Source organism: Arvicola amphibius, chromosome 5 (genome assembly GCF_903992535.2).
Source record: "Arvicola amphibius chromosome 5, mArvAmp1.2, whole genome shotgun sequence".
Lineage (NCBI taxonomy): Eukaryota > Metazoa > Chordata > Mammalia > Rodentia > Cricetidae > Arvicola > Arvicola amphibius.
Window position 1 is genome coordinate 111,313,013 of NC_052051.1, and position 17,253 is coordinate 111,330,265.

Here is a 17,253-nt window from a genome sequence, read left to right on the forward strand (position 1 = left end):
TGGTGCTGTTTGTTTTGTTTTGTTTTTTAATTTAATTAATTTATTTATTTAGTTGGTTGATTGGTTTTTTGGTCCTGGCTACGTACCTTTTGTTTTCATGGGAAGAAGCTAAACAGGAATATGTGTTGAGTACAGTTCTGCTTTTCTCTCTGGTGACAGTAGATTCTCCTGCAGTTGTAAGTCCTTAAATTCAGACACAAGGACCCATCAGGAGACATTCTGACAAAGAACAGTTGTAGCAAACGCCTGATAAAAATAACAGTTTCAATGGCTGTAGGACTAGAAACTAATCAGACATTTTTGCACCTTAAAAAATAAAATGATAGTTTGAGAATCAGTATTACTTGCCATAAGCGAGATCAGCATCAACCATGAAGTAAGATATCCCAGAATGCCGTATAATTGCCAGCTTTGTACCATTTTACCTCAGAAATTTGAGTGTTCCAGTCTTTTCTGTTACAGAGTGAAAATAAATTATTTTCTCTATGTTCTTCTCTGTCTTAAAAAACTATATACTTTACCTATAATAAGAAGAATGATGCCAAAATAATCTATAAGCCAAAAAGCCCGGAGGCCTGGTGAATGGGAAGGAGTGCAGGGACTTTTGGTTCAGAAAAGCATTCTGGGGGTGGACAGGAAAACTGGAGGGAAGTCGAGGTTCTGGGGGTGGACAGGAAACTGGGGGGAAGTCGAGGTTCAACAACTGGCTCCCAGATGTTTTTGCCAAGCCGAGCCATTGACAAATGAGCCCTTGAGCAGACAAGCGCCCGGTGAAAGCTGCTACCGAGAGGAAGCGACAGAGATTTAGGAGCACCGCTGTGGAAAGAGGCACTGGACCGGGAGACGGAGGTTAAAATTAGAACACATCATAGGTGGGAGAGGGGAGTTGAAATATGAAAATCCCCCATGTTTCTGAACTTCCTCTGCTGAAAAACCAAGGTGACTTTTACCCACCCAAGAGAAGCAGGATCAACCCCACCTTTTTTTTTCCTCATTTTTTTATTAAAGATTTCCATCTCCTGCCCTCCTCCTTCCCCTTCCCTCCCCTCCCTTCCACCCATACTCCTACTCCACCCCTCTCCAAAGACAAAGAGCCATCAGGGTTCCCTTCACTATGTTAAGTCCAAGGTCCTCCCAGCTCCCCCTAAGTCCAGGAAGGTGAGCAACCAAACTGACAAGGCTCACAGTGAGCCCGTCCATGCTGTAGAGTTCATGTTCATTGCCATTGTCCTTGGTTTCTCAGTCCTCCTCCACCGTCAGCCACATTCAGAGAGTCTGGTTTGGTCCCCTGTTCCATCAGTCCCATTCCGACTGGACTTGGTGGTCTCCTGTTAGATCTGTCCCACCGTCTCAATGGGTAAAAGCACTCCTCGCGGTCCTGGCTTCCTTGCTCATGATCTCCCTCCTTTTGCTCCTCATCAGGACCTTGAGAGCTCAGTCCGGTGCTCCTATGTGGGGCTCTGTCATTTTCTCCATCTAATGCCAGGTGAAGGTTCTATGGTGATATGCAAGATATTCATGAGTATGGCAATAGGATCTGGACATTTCTGGCACTCGTAAAAAATCCTAGAGAAGCTATATAAGAAGGTGAACCCAAAGAAAAACATATAGTTATCCTCCTGGATATTGGAAGTAGACAAGATTGCCGGACAAAAAATGGGAACATGGGGGTGGGGTGGGATGGGGGGATGGGGGGATGGGGGGATGGGGAGAGAAAAGTGTGAAGTGGAGGATGAAAAGAGCTTGGGGGAATAGGATGGTTGGGATATAGGAAGGGTGGATATGGGAACAAGGAATTATATATCTTAGTTAAGGTAACCATTCTAGGGTTGGCAGAGACTTGACTCTAGAGGGGTTCCCTGGTGTCCAGGAAGACTCCTCTAGCTAGTTCCTTGGGCAGCTGAGGAGAGGGTGTCAACCCCACCTTTTAAAGCATCTCTGCCGTCCCATCTCACTAGAGACAGAGACAGGACCTTCTTATTATTTTAAATCCTGTGAATTTTGTCTTTGTGGCATTAAGTGGGAGATATAATTTGAAATTTACCGATGTGGCTGTGTTGAAGGTACTCAGTCTTCCCCACTAAGCTAAAAGTTCCCAATAACGTATTTTCATTTTAACACTGTTTCCTAAAGTCTAGCAGACATCAGGCACCCTGGAGACACTCATTTATTTGGGAATGGGTAGAGTTTATTCTTCCTCTTTTTCTCTTGCTTTCATCTTCCTTCTCTACTCAAATCTTCTTGTTCCCTATTTTGTTTTAGGTCAACTCTTCTGAGACAGAGGCAACTGCCAAAGTCTGTAAATTCAAGGTTTTCCTGGCATACACGAAATCAGTCCAGAAACAGAGCAGGGGCAGTGGTGGTTCAGACTTTTAATCTCAGCACTAGGGATGTGGAGACAGGAGCGATATGGCTGGGCAGAGAGAGGAATACAAAGGGGAAGAGACAGGCACTCTCTGGAGCGTGGACTCTGAGGATTCATGCAGACAGGATCTCGCTCTTTCTGTCTGAAGAGTTGGGAGAGGTAAAAGATCTCCTAGTAGCTGGCTGCTTTGCTTTTCTAATCTTCAGCCTGAACCCCAATATCTGTCTCTAGGTTTTTATTATTTGTACTACACATGTGTTTAAGATAATGGAACAAGCCGGGCGGTGGTGGCGCACGCCTTTAATCCCAGCACTCGGGAGGCAGAGGCAGATGGATCTCTGTGAGTTCGAGGCCAGCCTGGTCTACAAGAGCTAGTTCCAGGCCAGGCTCTAAAAAAGCTGCAGAGAAACCCTGTCTCGAAAAACCAAAAAAAAGAAAAAAAAAGATAATGGAACATTTGCATACACATAAAGAACTACATCAGGATTTACTCAAGCCTCTGCACAAATTCATTTTTGTTTCACACCCATCTTCTACACACAACCCAAAAACAATTTCATGTTGTTTTTAACGGTTTGTGTATGAGAGTGTTTCAATGTGTAGACTTTTCTACTGTGCCAGGAAAAACAAAAAGAAAAGAGATCAGAGGCAGCCAAGCACTGGTGCAGGCCTTTAATCCCAGCACTTGGGAGGCAGGGACTGGTGGTGGGTCTCTGAGTTCAAGGCCAGCCTGGTCTACAGAGTGAGTTCCAGGACAGCCAGAGCTACACAGAGAAACCCTGTCCTGAAAAACAAAGAAACAAAAGAGCAGAGGCAGCCTGGCCCTAAACTTCCAGGTTCACAAAACCCTTTTGTGGCAGTGCTCAAACATTTAAGATTTTGGAGCATTTGGGGTTATGGTGCTGCGAAGAAGATTATAATCCCTGGAGGTAGGAACCAGTTGAAGGGAAGTGAGGCACAGGGGAGACCAGGGAGGGAGGACACCTGGTCAGAACAAGGTATAATGACATGTGTGTATGAAGATGCCGTGGTAAAAACCAGTAGTTTGTATGCTAACCTTAAACATGGATTTAAACAGTTTTAAAGAGCGGTTAAAGGAGCATCCACCCGCGTGCTTAGAATGTATTTGCCATTTCCTAATTGTGGGATCTTACGTGAATTGCTTAATAGCTCCAAGCTTTAGTCTCCAAAACTGTTAAATGAAGGTAATAATAAACCCAACCGCCTCAAAGAGTTATTATAATGATAAAATAATTAGAGGAAAGTGCTTAATGCAGTGGCTGGTCCGTGCAGAACGCTCTGTAAGGCAGCTGCTGCTATCTCAGTGACCACAAAGCCTCAGTGTGCACCCTGTTATAGTTTTACAACCGATTCACACCTTGCACCCCCAAAATTGGTCAGGGAAATGAACCTTCGACAGCTGACCCCTACTGCCTGCCACTGTCCACCGGCAGGCAGTTCCTTTCCTCTACCAGCCAGGTGAGGGAATATCTGCCCTGGATTGAAGCGATGGGGAGGGTGCCGTCATAGTAAAAGGGAGGGGAGATGCAGTCAAACTCAGATGTAAGTTGCTATTCTACTGCAGATATTTCTTTGTCTCCATCATCATCTGGCTTTGGGTTAATGTATGCCCTTGAGTCCCCAGGCTGCAGCCAGTGTGCACAATCAGGGCATTGGTCCAACGGTTCTCCTTTGGAGCTGCTTTTGTAACATCCACGTGGTTGAACCCCCATGTGACTAGGGGGATAAAAAAGGATGCCAGCTGAAGCAGAAGACCCGCCATGAGTTCTAAGCCAGGCTGGGTTACTCGGTGAAATCCTGTCTCAAAGCCTCAAAGCAAACCCAGAAGGGACCTCATGTCAAGCGCCCCAGGGTTTCTCTACAACTGTGGAGAAAGAAGAGGTTTCTTCCCTATGCAGCACAAAAAGCAAAACATGGTTGGAACCTAGGCGGTGAGATGAGGCAGGGAGCCGCCTTCGAGCGGCTTGGGAACCGGGTCACCGGACCCACCAGCTGCTGCTCGGAGGCGGACCCCTCCAGAGACGCGGGAAAGGGGCACTGCACTGCAGACACTGCGTTCCACTCTCCAGACAAGCAAATAAATTAGAATGACAGGCAGAACTCCCTGTGGGCAGGGGTGGGCGACGCGCTTAGAAGTGGGGGAGGAGCCGTCCTAGACTGTCTCTTTTGTGCAGGGGTCAGGGAGAATCTCAGGCTGGATGGGCTGGGCACTCACTGCCAGAGGGACAGTAGCCACAGACTTCAATGCGGTACGGTTTTGTGAGGGAGGCTCTGTGGTTGAAGAGATAGAAACCGATTTGTCAAGGACTCCAAGGGGTAATTAGAAACCAGAAAACAAAGTGCTGGGACGACGGAAAGGAGACTGGGAATAGCCTGAGTGCAGAATCATTGAGGGGAGAAAAATCCATCAGGATCTTGCATTCTAGCCCTGTTTAGGGGCTATGGCAGGTTGGGCCATGCAGGAAGGAAGGAGAGGAAAGGGCAGGGGCAGTTTGTTGTGATATGGGATAGAATGTTTGTTTAACTTTATAAAGATGTGTTGCATTTGTTTGTGTTGCAGAATAATTGTTTAACTATGTAGAGATGTGTTGCATTTGTTTCTGCTGCATTTATTTAACTATGTAAAGATGTGTTACTGTTTCACCTTGCCTGCCTAAGGCACCTGACTGGTTTAATAAAAAGCTGAATAGACAATAGCTAGGAAGTAGAGGGATAGACAGGGCTGGTGGCAGAGAGAATAACTAGGAGGAGGATATAGGCTCAAAGAGAATGAGAAAAAGAAAAAAAAAGGGAAACCCCAGGGGCCGGCCAGCCAGGCACAAAGGAAGCAGGAAAGTTAGGACATACAGAAAGAAAGGCAAAAGCTCCAAGGTAAAAATATAGATGAATAAAAACAGGTTAATTTAAGTTTAAAAACCTAGCCAGAAACAAGCCTAAACTAAGGCTGAGCAATGCTAGCTAATGATAGGTCTCCATGTCATCATTTGGGGACTGGAGTCTGAGAAAGCCAGCTACGTGGTTTAAAGCTGACGAAACCTAGAGCCCAGTAGATTCAAGGGTTCATCATCACACAGACTTCCTCTTTCATGACTGAACCACTGTATTTTCTTAAGGCTGTTTCAAGATGGGAACTGAATAATAAGATTTGGGTTATAATATCCCCTATAATATGGTGCCTGGGCATTTGAGGAAATAGTAGGAACAGAAAGATTCCTCTCACCGGCCCCTGGCCTTCTGCCCTAAGACAAATAAAAAGGAACCTGGAAGTGTCTGCCTACTCAGTTTCTCTTCCTAGACCGAAGGCCAAGTCACTTCTACAATCCTCAACTCTTCAGTGAGTCTGCTCTGTCACACTGGTTTTATCCTTTTAAGGTCTCTATTCAGATAAATCCCTGTGTGCACCATCTGATGAGGCTACAGGGCTCTGATCTGGTGATCATAGCTGTATGCACCAGAAAAAAAAATAAATGCTGAATTTTTATTTTTATTTATTTATTTATTTATTTTGGTTTTTCGAGACAGGGTTTCTCTGCAGCTTTTTTAGAGCCTGTCCTGGACTTAGCTCTTGTAGACCAGGCTGGCCTCGAACTCACAGAGATCCGCCTGCCTCTGCCTCCCGAGTGCTGGGATTAAAGGCGTGCGCCACCACCGCCCGGCTAATGCTGAATTTTTAAATTTTGTTTGTTCATTAGTTTAGTTTTTGGGTTTTTTTATTTCTCTATTTAACTTAATTTTGTTTTGTTTTGTCTGAGCAGGGTCTCTCAGGGTAGCTCACTCTGACCTAAAAATGACTGTTCCTCTTGCCTCAGGCCCCTGAAGGTCAGGGTTTTAGAATTGCACCAACACATCTGGCTTGAAATTTTTAATACAGAATTTCCCACCCATCCTCAATACTACAAAAATACTATTGATGTGGAATGGTCTTGTGTGTTGCTCTTATTGATTAATGAATAAAGCTGCATTGGCCTATGGCAGGGCAGAATATAGCCAGGCTGGAAGAAATAGAGAGAGAGAGTAGGCAGAGTCAAGGAGATGCCATGTAGCTGCTGAAGGAGAAAGGTGCCAGCCAACTGCTGAGGAAACAAGATATGTAGAAAATGAGGTAACACCATGGCCTCGTGGCTACACACAGATTAATAGAAACGGGTTAATTTAAGATATAAGTATTAACTAGAAATATGCTTGAGCCATCAGCCAAACAGTGTTGTAATTAATATATAGTTTCTGTGTGATTATCCATGTCTGAGTGTCCGGGAAATGAACGAGCAATCTCCATTTACAAAATGGCATCCAACATGGGTCATGGATCCACATAAAACTTAAAAACGCTTAAGAAAAATAAAAGGGCTTCTAGACCCACAAAAACAGTGAGATGTCTCTGTTAATTCTAAAGTTTTGGAAGTTGCTTACAATGTACTTCTTGTTTACTTAGGTAATATTATACCCTTCTGGGAACTTTAAAGAGTTGAAGACAGATAGTTTTAGTTATAGCTTTCCTTAGTTATGATAAAAGATAAATTAGAGCCGGGCGGTGGTGGCGCACGCCTTTAATCCCAGCACTCGGGAGGCAGAGGCAGGCGGATCTCTGAGTTCGAGGCCAGCCTGGTCTACAAGAGCTAGTTCCAGGACAGGCTCTAGAAACTACAGGGAAACCCTGTCTCGAAAAACCAAAAAAAAAAAAAAAAAGAAAAAAAAAAGATAAATTAGATATGAAACTTTCCAGAGAGAAATAGACTAAATATTGTAAGTGTAATTCGTGCTTGATACCTGTTTTGTTATATGTAATTTTACGATGTTAAAGTTAAAACCTTACTTTTTATTTAGACAGAAAAGGGGAGATGTAACTAACTGCGCCTGTTCTACATGCTACGCGCTGTGGTACAGTTCGTGAGCCAGGCTAGGGGCTGGAGATTGAAACACACAGCCACGCAGAGACAGAGACATGGGTCATCCTTGAATTCCCCAAGAATATCAACTTTATTGTGTTCCAGGGCAGCTTATATAGTGTCTTCCCTGACCAATGGCCATGCCTTAGCACTCAGCTGCAAGCACACCAGAAACACTCCCTTGTCTCGTGCTCAGAGCAGCTATAAGCACAGGAAAACAAGTTGTTTACAGGAAATTCAGGGTCTGGGGTCAATAGTCCGCAACAGGGAGATGATGTGGGATGCCCTTCTTTATATGTGTTGCTCTTACTGGTTAATAAATAAAGCTTCTTTGATCAATGGCAGGGCAGAATATAGCTGGGCTGGAAGAGATAGAGAGAGTAGGTGGAGTCAAGGAGACGCCACGTAGCTGCCAAAGGAGAAAGGTGCCAGCCAACCACTGAGGAAATAAGACATGTAGAAAATGAGGTAACACCATAGCCTCATGGCAACACATAGACTAATAGAAATGAGTTAATTTAATACAAAAGAACTAGCTAGAAATATGCTTGAGCCATTGGCCAAACAGTGTTGTAATTAATATAGTTTCTGTGTGATTTTTTTTCAGTTCTAGATGGCCGGGAAATGAAGAAGTGGTCTCTGGCTACATACTATAAAGCAAAGGATTACTTGTCCTTATTGAATTGGAAAAAAAGTAAGTCTGTTTTCAGCTTTAGTTGTCATGAAGGCCATGGATGCTAACCCTTCTGCAACACTGCTAATAATGTCCCAGTTGCCTACTCTTGACACTCAATTACTGCTGATAGCATTGGTAACTTTCCTACCAACCATTATGTAATACTGAATATCCACACTTGTTTACCTCAGAAACCACACACATTTAGGGCTTCTGGATCTTCCGCCCAAACACCATCATTTTAATAATTCATCACAATGACCAGTATCGTCCAGCTTTTCAAAGTGCTTTCAGATAAACCTCATCCTCAAGTCTCTCCTGAGATGGGCAAAGGTGAGCACTGTCGTCTTATACTGCTTTGTTTTTCATCAACTTCTTTTTTAGAATCGCATCTACTAACTGTGTTTGTACACATGCACATGCCATGACAGGAGTGTGAATAAAGCTGCCTTGGTAAGAGGACAACTTGCAGGATCTGTTCTTTTCTTCCAATAGGTCCTGGGGATTGAATTTAGCGCATCAGGTGTAAAGGCAAACACCTTGACCCTCTGAGCCCTCTCACCTCGCCAGCCCTGAGTAGCTTGCTTCAGTTCTGTCTTAGTTAGGGTTTCTATTGCTGTGAAGAGACACCATGACCACAGCAACGCGTATAAAGGAAGAGCGTTAAGTGGGTGGCTTCCACTTTCAGAAGGTTAGTCCATTATCATCATGGGCAACTTGGCAGCATGCAGGAAGACATGGTGCTGGAGAAGTAGCTGAAAGTCCTATATCTTGACTCAAAGGCAACAGGAAGTGGCCATGAGACGATGGAGGTGACTCGAGAATATATGAGACCTCAAAGCCCACCTCCACAGTGACACACTTTCTCCAACGAGGCCACAACCACTCTAACAAGCCACATCTCCTAATAGCACCACTCTCTTTGGGGACCATTTTCTTTCAAACACCACATATCCTCTGTCTCCCCCCCCCCCCCCCCCGCCTCTCTCTCTCTCCCTCTAGGTTTTAGAAACATGGTTTCTTTGTGTAACCTCTTCTGTCCTAGAGCTAGCTCTGTAGACAAGGTTAGCCTTGAACTCGCAGAGGTCTGCTTCTGTCTCCCAAGTACTGGGATTAAAGGCATGCAGCACTAGTGCCCAGATAGTTGATTTCTTAAAAAAAATAAACATGCACTTGGTAATAAATTTATGTAGAAAGGCACTTGTAACCTTTTCTTCCTAACTCTCGGGTCATTTCTGGTGATTGTGGAAAGTGCACGCCTTTAATCCCAGCACTCAGAAGGCGGAGGCAGGCGGATCTCTGAGTTCAAGGCCAGCCTAGTCTACAGAATGAGTTCCAGGACAGCCAGAGCTACACAGAAAAACCCTGTCTCAAGAAACAAAAAAAAGAAAGGAAGGAAGGAAGGAAGGAAGGAAGGAAGGAAGGAAGGAAGGAAGGAAGGAAGGGAAAGGAAGGAGAAGGAAAAGAAAGAAAAAAGAAAGAAAGAAAGAAAGAAAGAAAGAAGAAAGAAAGATTGATTCTACCACATTCTGCCATTCTTTTTGGTCAGTCTCTTAGTGACAATTATGTAGGTTATTTCTAGAATTTTCTCCTACAAGCGATACTAAAATGATCACCCATATAGAATATTAGTAAAGACTTATATAGTATCTTTTGTGTATATATTCATATCAATGTTATAATTATCTCATGAGGTAGAAACCATTATTACTATGTTTTCCATATGAGACAATGGGCATAAATATTAAAGAATTTACCCAAATTCACGCAGCATGGGCTTTCATTTGCACTGGCTTTTAGACCTAAGCACTTCGCAGAGATGCTGACACACCTGCATTGCTTGTTGATGATCAGAACTGCAAAGCCTGGAAGCTCTTTGCAGCTAAAGAGACTGAGACCATGGATTGGAGAGATGGTTCAGCAGTTAAGAGTACTGATTGCTCTTCCAGAGGACCCAGGTTCAATTCCCAGCACCTACATGGCAGTTCACAACTGTCTGTAACTCCAAATGCAGGGGACCCCACACCCTCACACGGATATACTTGCAGGTGAAACACCAATGCACAAAAAATAAAAACAGGTCATAAAAAAGGAAGGAAGGAACTGAGAGCAGAGTAGCCATATCACATGCTTGGTTCCATTTCAGGGAGCAGTTGAGCAGGAGTGGAAGCCAGGAAGCCAGGCCTGGTCTTAAATCCCAGCCTGGGATGGAAAGTCCACATTGAGCAATGCTTTAGAGGAAATTTTTCAGTGAAAGAGAAACAGGTGAGTTTATTTCTCAGCCCTCAGGTTAAGCATCAGTAGGTGACAGAATTGGTGCAGATGCTAGCACAGAGTATCTTTCATATAAAATCACTCTTTGTAAACTGCAAGTTAAGGGATAGATTCCATCACATTTTATCCAATGTTACCACACATTTTCTTTTTTGCAATTACCCCAAAGAAAATGTGCTAGTCATGAGCTGAAAGTTTAGACTGCAGTATGCCAAATTAAATCCTCCACAACTACTCATTTATCCTCCGGTGGCCCAGAGCCAGCCCCTGCTCCCTGGTTCCAAGTCTGCACAGCTTAACTCTGTACCTGGAACTGACCTCCAGAGCACTGCACAGTGCCTCAGGGTCCCGAGCCTCTTGGTTTAAATAGTTCAAGTGTCTCCTTCAGATCCCCCAAGTATCTCTCACTCACACCCCATCTGGTAGAAAGGCCTTGGATTAAAAGGGCAGGAGGATTTTAGAACCATCTAGCCTAGTCTTCCACCATCCCCTCAGGCCTATGACCTTCTGACTACCTTGCCACTTACAAGCTCCTTTGAGTCCCAAGAGAACAGGCATTGCACCTCACGTCAGTATCTCCAACACCTAGACAGACAGAGTGCCACCCACAGTGGCTCCAAGGCCTGTCCAACCCTCCTCTCTTTACCTGGAATCTCGTCTCTCTGTCTAGTTCCATTATTTCCCAGAAGACACCACTTCTGTAGCTCTGAGGAGGCTTATAGAAAAGTCAACCTCTGGTGTTCCCTACCAAAAAGAAAGAGTTGAAGCAGGTTTGGGTGCTTTTTAAGTTGATTCATTCACTAATAACATACCTAGCATGTCAGGCATAATCCCAGGGCCCAAACTGGACAGACAGAGATGCAGAGCACAGAAACACAACACCACGCACATAGCTGTGTACTCCCAATGGGTACACTTGACAATGATAGACAGTAGCAAGGGAACTGTCACTTAGAGTGGGAGGCCGTGATGGCATCTCTGAGCAAATGATATTTAAACTGAGATATAAAGGGCAAACGGGACTCAGCTACTTGCAGAATGGGAGGAAGAGAAGTCGAGCCCAAGGGGACATATGCAAAACCTCCAAGACAAGAAGATCATAAGACAGAAGACTCCTCTGGTCTTCTTGGTCAACAGTCTCCTCATCCCCCCATCGTTTCCAGCTCTGACGCAATTTCAAACACACCTGCAGCTTTTAGCCTCCCTCCTCAGGCATGTGAACACCAAGTACAGCCTCAAGGGGGTATTTATGCCCTCCAGACAACCCTTAATTTGGGGGGGGTGGTAAAAGCTGGCAGACAAATGTACCAGGCTGGCATCACTTAGCAGTTCAGGGAGACACCCTGTGTGCAGCTCAGATCTCCGCAGAGTAGAGGCCGGCTGCCAGGACCAGCAATCCAAAGAGTGCTCACTTGGCTGTTTCCTTCTCTTCCCCAGTTTTCTCATCCCCTCTCTCCTGGATCCCTGCCCAGTTTTCAGCTGTGTCATTTCAAAGATGCACGTGCTAAAGGAGCTGACCAGAGATCTGAGCAAGGAGGAGCATCAAACCAGACGGGGTTGGAATTGTAGGGTGGCGGCAGACCCCAGAGGGATGCAGGCAATGGCGAGTGTGTCATGCTCTGCCCCTTGGTAGAGAGCAAGCAGATGGGCACGGTGGGTAGTTCTAATCATGCTCCAGGTGGCAGAGGATGGAGGTTCACACTGGGGGGCTAACAGGGGTGGTGAAATAAATGGGCAGATCAGGATGGATTTTAAAAGTAGGATGGCTGACACTGCTTACAGATTGGCTGAGAAAAAAAAAGGGACCAAGGATGACGAGGAACTGAGTGGATGGTGGTAACCTGCAAATGGAAGGAACAAGACTGGGCAGGAAAACCAAGTGTGTAATTTCGTCCTCACAAACTCTGAGATGTCTGCATGATAGCCAAACAGAAACACCAAGTATGCATTGAGACGTGTGAGTCAGGCAAGACGCAGTGTATGGCAAGAACTATAGCCTGGGGACCATCTGTGTGTGCATGTGATGTTTAAACCAGAACTGTATGAGTTTGGCTGCACAGACCAGGTAGCTAGAGCAGAGGGAGGGTCTGTGAGGGAACTCCTCTGGAGTCGAGAGAGGAAAGCAGAGGCAATGAGACCCTGTGAATGAAGTCACTGGGAATAAAGGAGACTGGTGGCCTCGCAGCCTAGGAGAAGGGAGTGTTTCAAGATAGAAGGGTTGATGACTGTTTTGAATGCTGCTGTTATCACCTTTCATATCTTCTTTAAACACCTCCTACCTGCCCAGATATCCTAAATATAACCAGCTATGAAACCACAGAGATGACTGGAGGCAGCCACTAAATACGGGCTCTGGTTTAGGATACCTCTTACACAGAACTCCTTGGATCTCTGGTACTCCCTCAGCGACTCTTTCTCTCTCTTTCCTTTTCCACCCCTCCTTCCCCTTCCTTCCCCATCTCTCACTCTCCCTCCTTCTCTTTCTCCCTGCTTTTTTTGTTTGGTTGGTTTGGTTTGGTTTTGGTTTTTCAAGACAAGGTTTCTCTGTGTAGCTTTGGTGCCTGTCCTGGTACTCACTCTGTAGACCAGACTGGCCTTAAACTCACAGAGATCTGCCTGTCTCTGCTTCCCAAGTGCTGGGATTAAAGGCGTGCACCACCACCGCCCGTCTCTCCCTGCCTTTTTAAAAGTCTATGTCCCCTTTATGCTCCCTTCTGTCTCTGGTACATGCATTGAGTTCTTCTATCCCGAAGAGGCAGTTACGGAGAACACCATATCCTCCTTTCCCACCACTGTAGACTTCTCTTTCCTGAGTCTACAGGTCTCTCTGGAAGTGTTATTTACTTCTTTTTTTTTTTTTTTTTGGTTTTTCGAGACAGGGTTTCTCTGTGGCTTTTTGGAGCCTGTCCTGGAACTAGCTGTTATTTACTTCTAGACTCTGCCTCCCATCCTGCATTTTTCTCTCCACCATTGCTCTCTTCTCCCATCATCCTTTGGGCTTTCCCTGCTTCACTGTTGATTCCATGTAAGACCCTTAGCACAACCACAGGGATCCCAGATCTCTACATGGTTGGTGCTGTGTATAATAATACATAGGGACATGGTCCTAGGAATCTTTGTTGAGGTACACAGGACCCTTCCTCTGATACTGAGAAAGATACCAACTGCAACATTGCACAGGTCTCTGGCAGGATGCTTTCTAGAAATAATACTTCTTCAAGAGTCATAGGCTACATTAGCCATAGTAGCTAATATTATATGATCATGCCTGAGTGGGAAAAAATCATTTCATGCATATGCCTGAGAAGATAGGATCATATATACTTGGACAAAACAAAGGAATATGCATTCTACAACCATATTTCAGGGTAGCCAGAGACAATCCCCTCTCCTAAGCCATCCAAACTCCTTGCAGCTAAACAAACTGCCTTCAGCCATGGTTTTTGAACAGAGGTCAACTCTCTGTTCAAAAATTTTCACATCGTTCTTGCTCACTTCATCTCATCTTGCTCCATTTAGAGTGTCCCATAAGACTATCACATTACCATCCATCTGCCCACCACAGAGACAGCCCCTTCTCCCCACAGCCACAGAAGTCAAGTGTCTTGTTAATTTGTGCCTGCCCTATCTGTAGTCTCTACCCTCAAGCCACACCTCTTCCTGGAATCCAGCCTCCATACTTCCTTCTCTTTTGAAAACCCCCAGTTATCCATCCAGAATTTAACCTTTGGCTTCATCTTGAATTGTAATCACTTTCTGTATTAGTCTGAATTAATTCTGTTATGGAAATGATTTTCCTTCTCAGTGAGAAATCCACATACTTAGATTAATAAAGAGCCAGGTGGTGGTGGCACACACCTTTAGTCCCAGCACTTGGGAGGCAGAGGCAGGCGGATCTCTGAGTTTGAGGTCAACAGAGTAAGTTCCAGGACAGTCAGGACTACACAGAGAAACCTTGTCTCAGAGAGAGAGAGAGAGAGAGAGAGAGAGAGAGAGAGAGAGAGAGAGAGAGAGAGAGAGAGAGAGAGAGACTAATAAAGAAAAAGCTCTTTACTGGGTCGGGAAGGGGGAGCATGTAGTCAGCTATTGCTGTAGCTAATGCCCAAAGAAGAGCCAACCTCAAATACAAGATTTGCCGAACTTAAATAACACCTTAGATTTGTACATTTTACACACTCTGCCATCTTTAAGTCTCCTTCGTGTCCCGGCCCCAGGTTACACTTTCCACAGTTTAAACAGAGACAGGAGACAGCAAGTCTGGCTGCTTGGGCAGATGGGAGATTTACACAGCAAAGATATTGCCAAAATTATTTCTTAAGCACGCCAGTGTTGTCCTTTCGAACAGCTGTTACCTGGGTCGTGTTGCCCGCCCATCTGTCAGAATTGTGCTTCTCTCAAAAGGAGAATGGGGGGTGGGTTATGGCAGACTAGGGCTTAACATTGACTGCGACCCTGTGCTGCCCCCCTAGAGGCATGTTCTTTGGCGATGGGCCCAATGGTTGGTCCATCCTGGTGAACAAACATCCTAGCATCCTACATGGCCTGGCTGATGCCACTTATCTGTGAGGTATTTTGAGGGCAGCACTTCCTTAATTCTACTTTGTGATTTAAAGTCTCCTAAGCAAATACAATCTATTAACATCAGTTCTAATACTTCGAGTTTCTGCTACATCCATTCAAATAACACGATCTTTTTCAGTCTCACTGCCTGGATCTATCAAGGTTGAGATCTGATTACATCTCACCAGATTGGTTTTGATGCTATTTAAAATTGTCCTAGTTCCTCTTCTACTCAGGAACTCTTCTTTACTTCCCGGTTAGAGTTCATCTCTTAGCTAACAGATCCAGTATCTCGCGCTCCCCTTGTCCTTGAACCTGCTGTGTTAGTTTGCTTCTCCCCGCTGTTCCCGGGATGCCTTCCTTCTTGCACCTTATTGTCCCAGCTGATCTCTTCTTAAAAGTTCTTCGGGACAGGGTCTCCTACAAAGGAGAGTTCAGCTGACCTTGAACTCTTATCCTCCCGCCTCAACCTCCCACGTGCTGGAATTACAGACTGAGCTGCATGCCTAATCCTATCCATCTTCTATATTTCCACCTCCTGGTTGAGATGTCCCTGGTCTCCACTGCATTCTGTCTTCACCACCTCTTGGCCCACTTGGTAAGCATCTGTTCACTCAGGGGCAGGGGCTTTGCCTCTTTTGTGCTGGTCTGCCCAACATTGCAACCATTGCCTAATACAAAGAAATCACCTACACTCTTGTGGGGTGTCCACCAGAGAAGACTGCATGGACATGGGTTTAAGCCAATAGAAAGTCTTAGCTGGCTGGCTACTCTAGGTGTTTGTGATTCCAATGTAGACCAAGCCTTTCTCAGGGTGAATTTTTAAGCACGCACACACACACACACACACACAATAAAAACCCACCATATTTTGGGTTGACATACTCTGGTTAACAAGACTAGTTAGCCAGAAGCGAAACTGCGGAAGCCAAAAGCAAGGTTAGTACATTTAGAGCCTTTCCCAGAACTATGGACTTTGATGGATTAGGTCTTTGCTTTCATCTTGGCAGGTGGTGCTGTCTACTGTAGTTGGTTGCCATTTTACCTTTTTGGCTCTTTGCTCTTTGGGGGGGCCCGCCACCCAGCTCCCAAATAAATAATACACACAGAGACTTATTATTTCTTATGAATGCCCGGCCTTAGCTTGGCTTATTTCCAGTCAGCTTTCCTTAACTTAAACTATCCCGTCTACCTTTGGCCTCTGGGCTTTTTTCCTTTCTTCTGTCTGTATATCTTACTTCCACTCTTACTCCACGGGTGGCTGTGTAGCTGACCTCTAACCTTCTCTCCTTGACTTTGTTCCTTCTGATTTCTCCTATTTATTCTCCCTGCCTGCCAACCCCGCCTGCCCTTTCTCCTGCCTTGCTTCTTGGCCATTCAGCTCTTTATTAGACCAATCAGGTGCTTTAGACAGGCAAGTGACACAGCTTCATACATTTAAACAAATGAACCATAAAACAATGCAGCACATCTTTGCATCATTAAAACAAATGTTCCACAGCATAAGCAAATAACACATCTTAAAATAATATTCCACAATAGTCTACATGCTGAGTTTTAGTTATGCTAAGAGCTGGGGACCTCCTAAGGTCTGGGTCCTGTTACCCATACTTACTTATTAAAGGGTTGAATAAATGAGTTGCTGGTTTCCTGCCTATTGTCTTTCCTTCTAAACTGGTCCCATAGCAGTTATCCTATTAGAACGCATATCTTGTATCTTTTCCACCAAAAGTCACTGTGGCACTGTCTGACAAACAAGTCTAGCCTCAATTCAGAATTCAAGTCTTTGGCAGTCTAAACTGTGGTCTGTGCACACTGCAGATCTACCGGATGTTTGTCTGTCTTGTAGACTTACTGACTCTAACCAGAACACTCTAGCTGACGAGGTATCTTTGGTCCCTACTCCTAGTACTCCCAGCAACGATCAAGTCTGCCCCAGCCTCAGTTTAAAACCCTCCTGCTCTATAAAGTATTCTCAGATTTCCCCTGTCTGAATACTGATTGATTTATCCCCTCGTCTACCTTTACAACAGTGTCATATCTCATGTTTCTCCTTGCTGTTTGCTTTTTATCAGGGGAGTGTGTCTGAGCATTTGGGAGAGCAGGCAGAGACTGAATCTCCATTAGAGCGTAAGTGCCCGGATGGTAAACAATGCTTCCACGGCACATATGTCGTTTATATTCAGTAAATGCAATAAACCAAGCAACTGTTTATTCTAAGAGGCTGTGGGGGCTGGCGAGGTGGCTCAGCAGGTAAAAGCTTTTGTCATAAGAGCACAGCCTGATAACTGATGTTTAATCCCAAGAATCCACATAACAGGAGAGAACCAACTCTCGCAAGGTATCCTCTCACCTCCTCACGTCACTCTCTCACACACAATATAAATAAACAATAAAGCATGTTATACATATGAATAAATGTGGTGTGTGTGTGTGTGTGTGTGTGTGTGTGTAAAAAGGTGTGAGTGTGA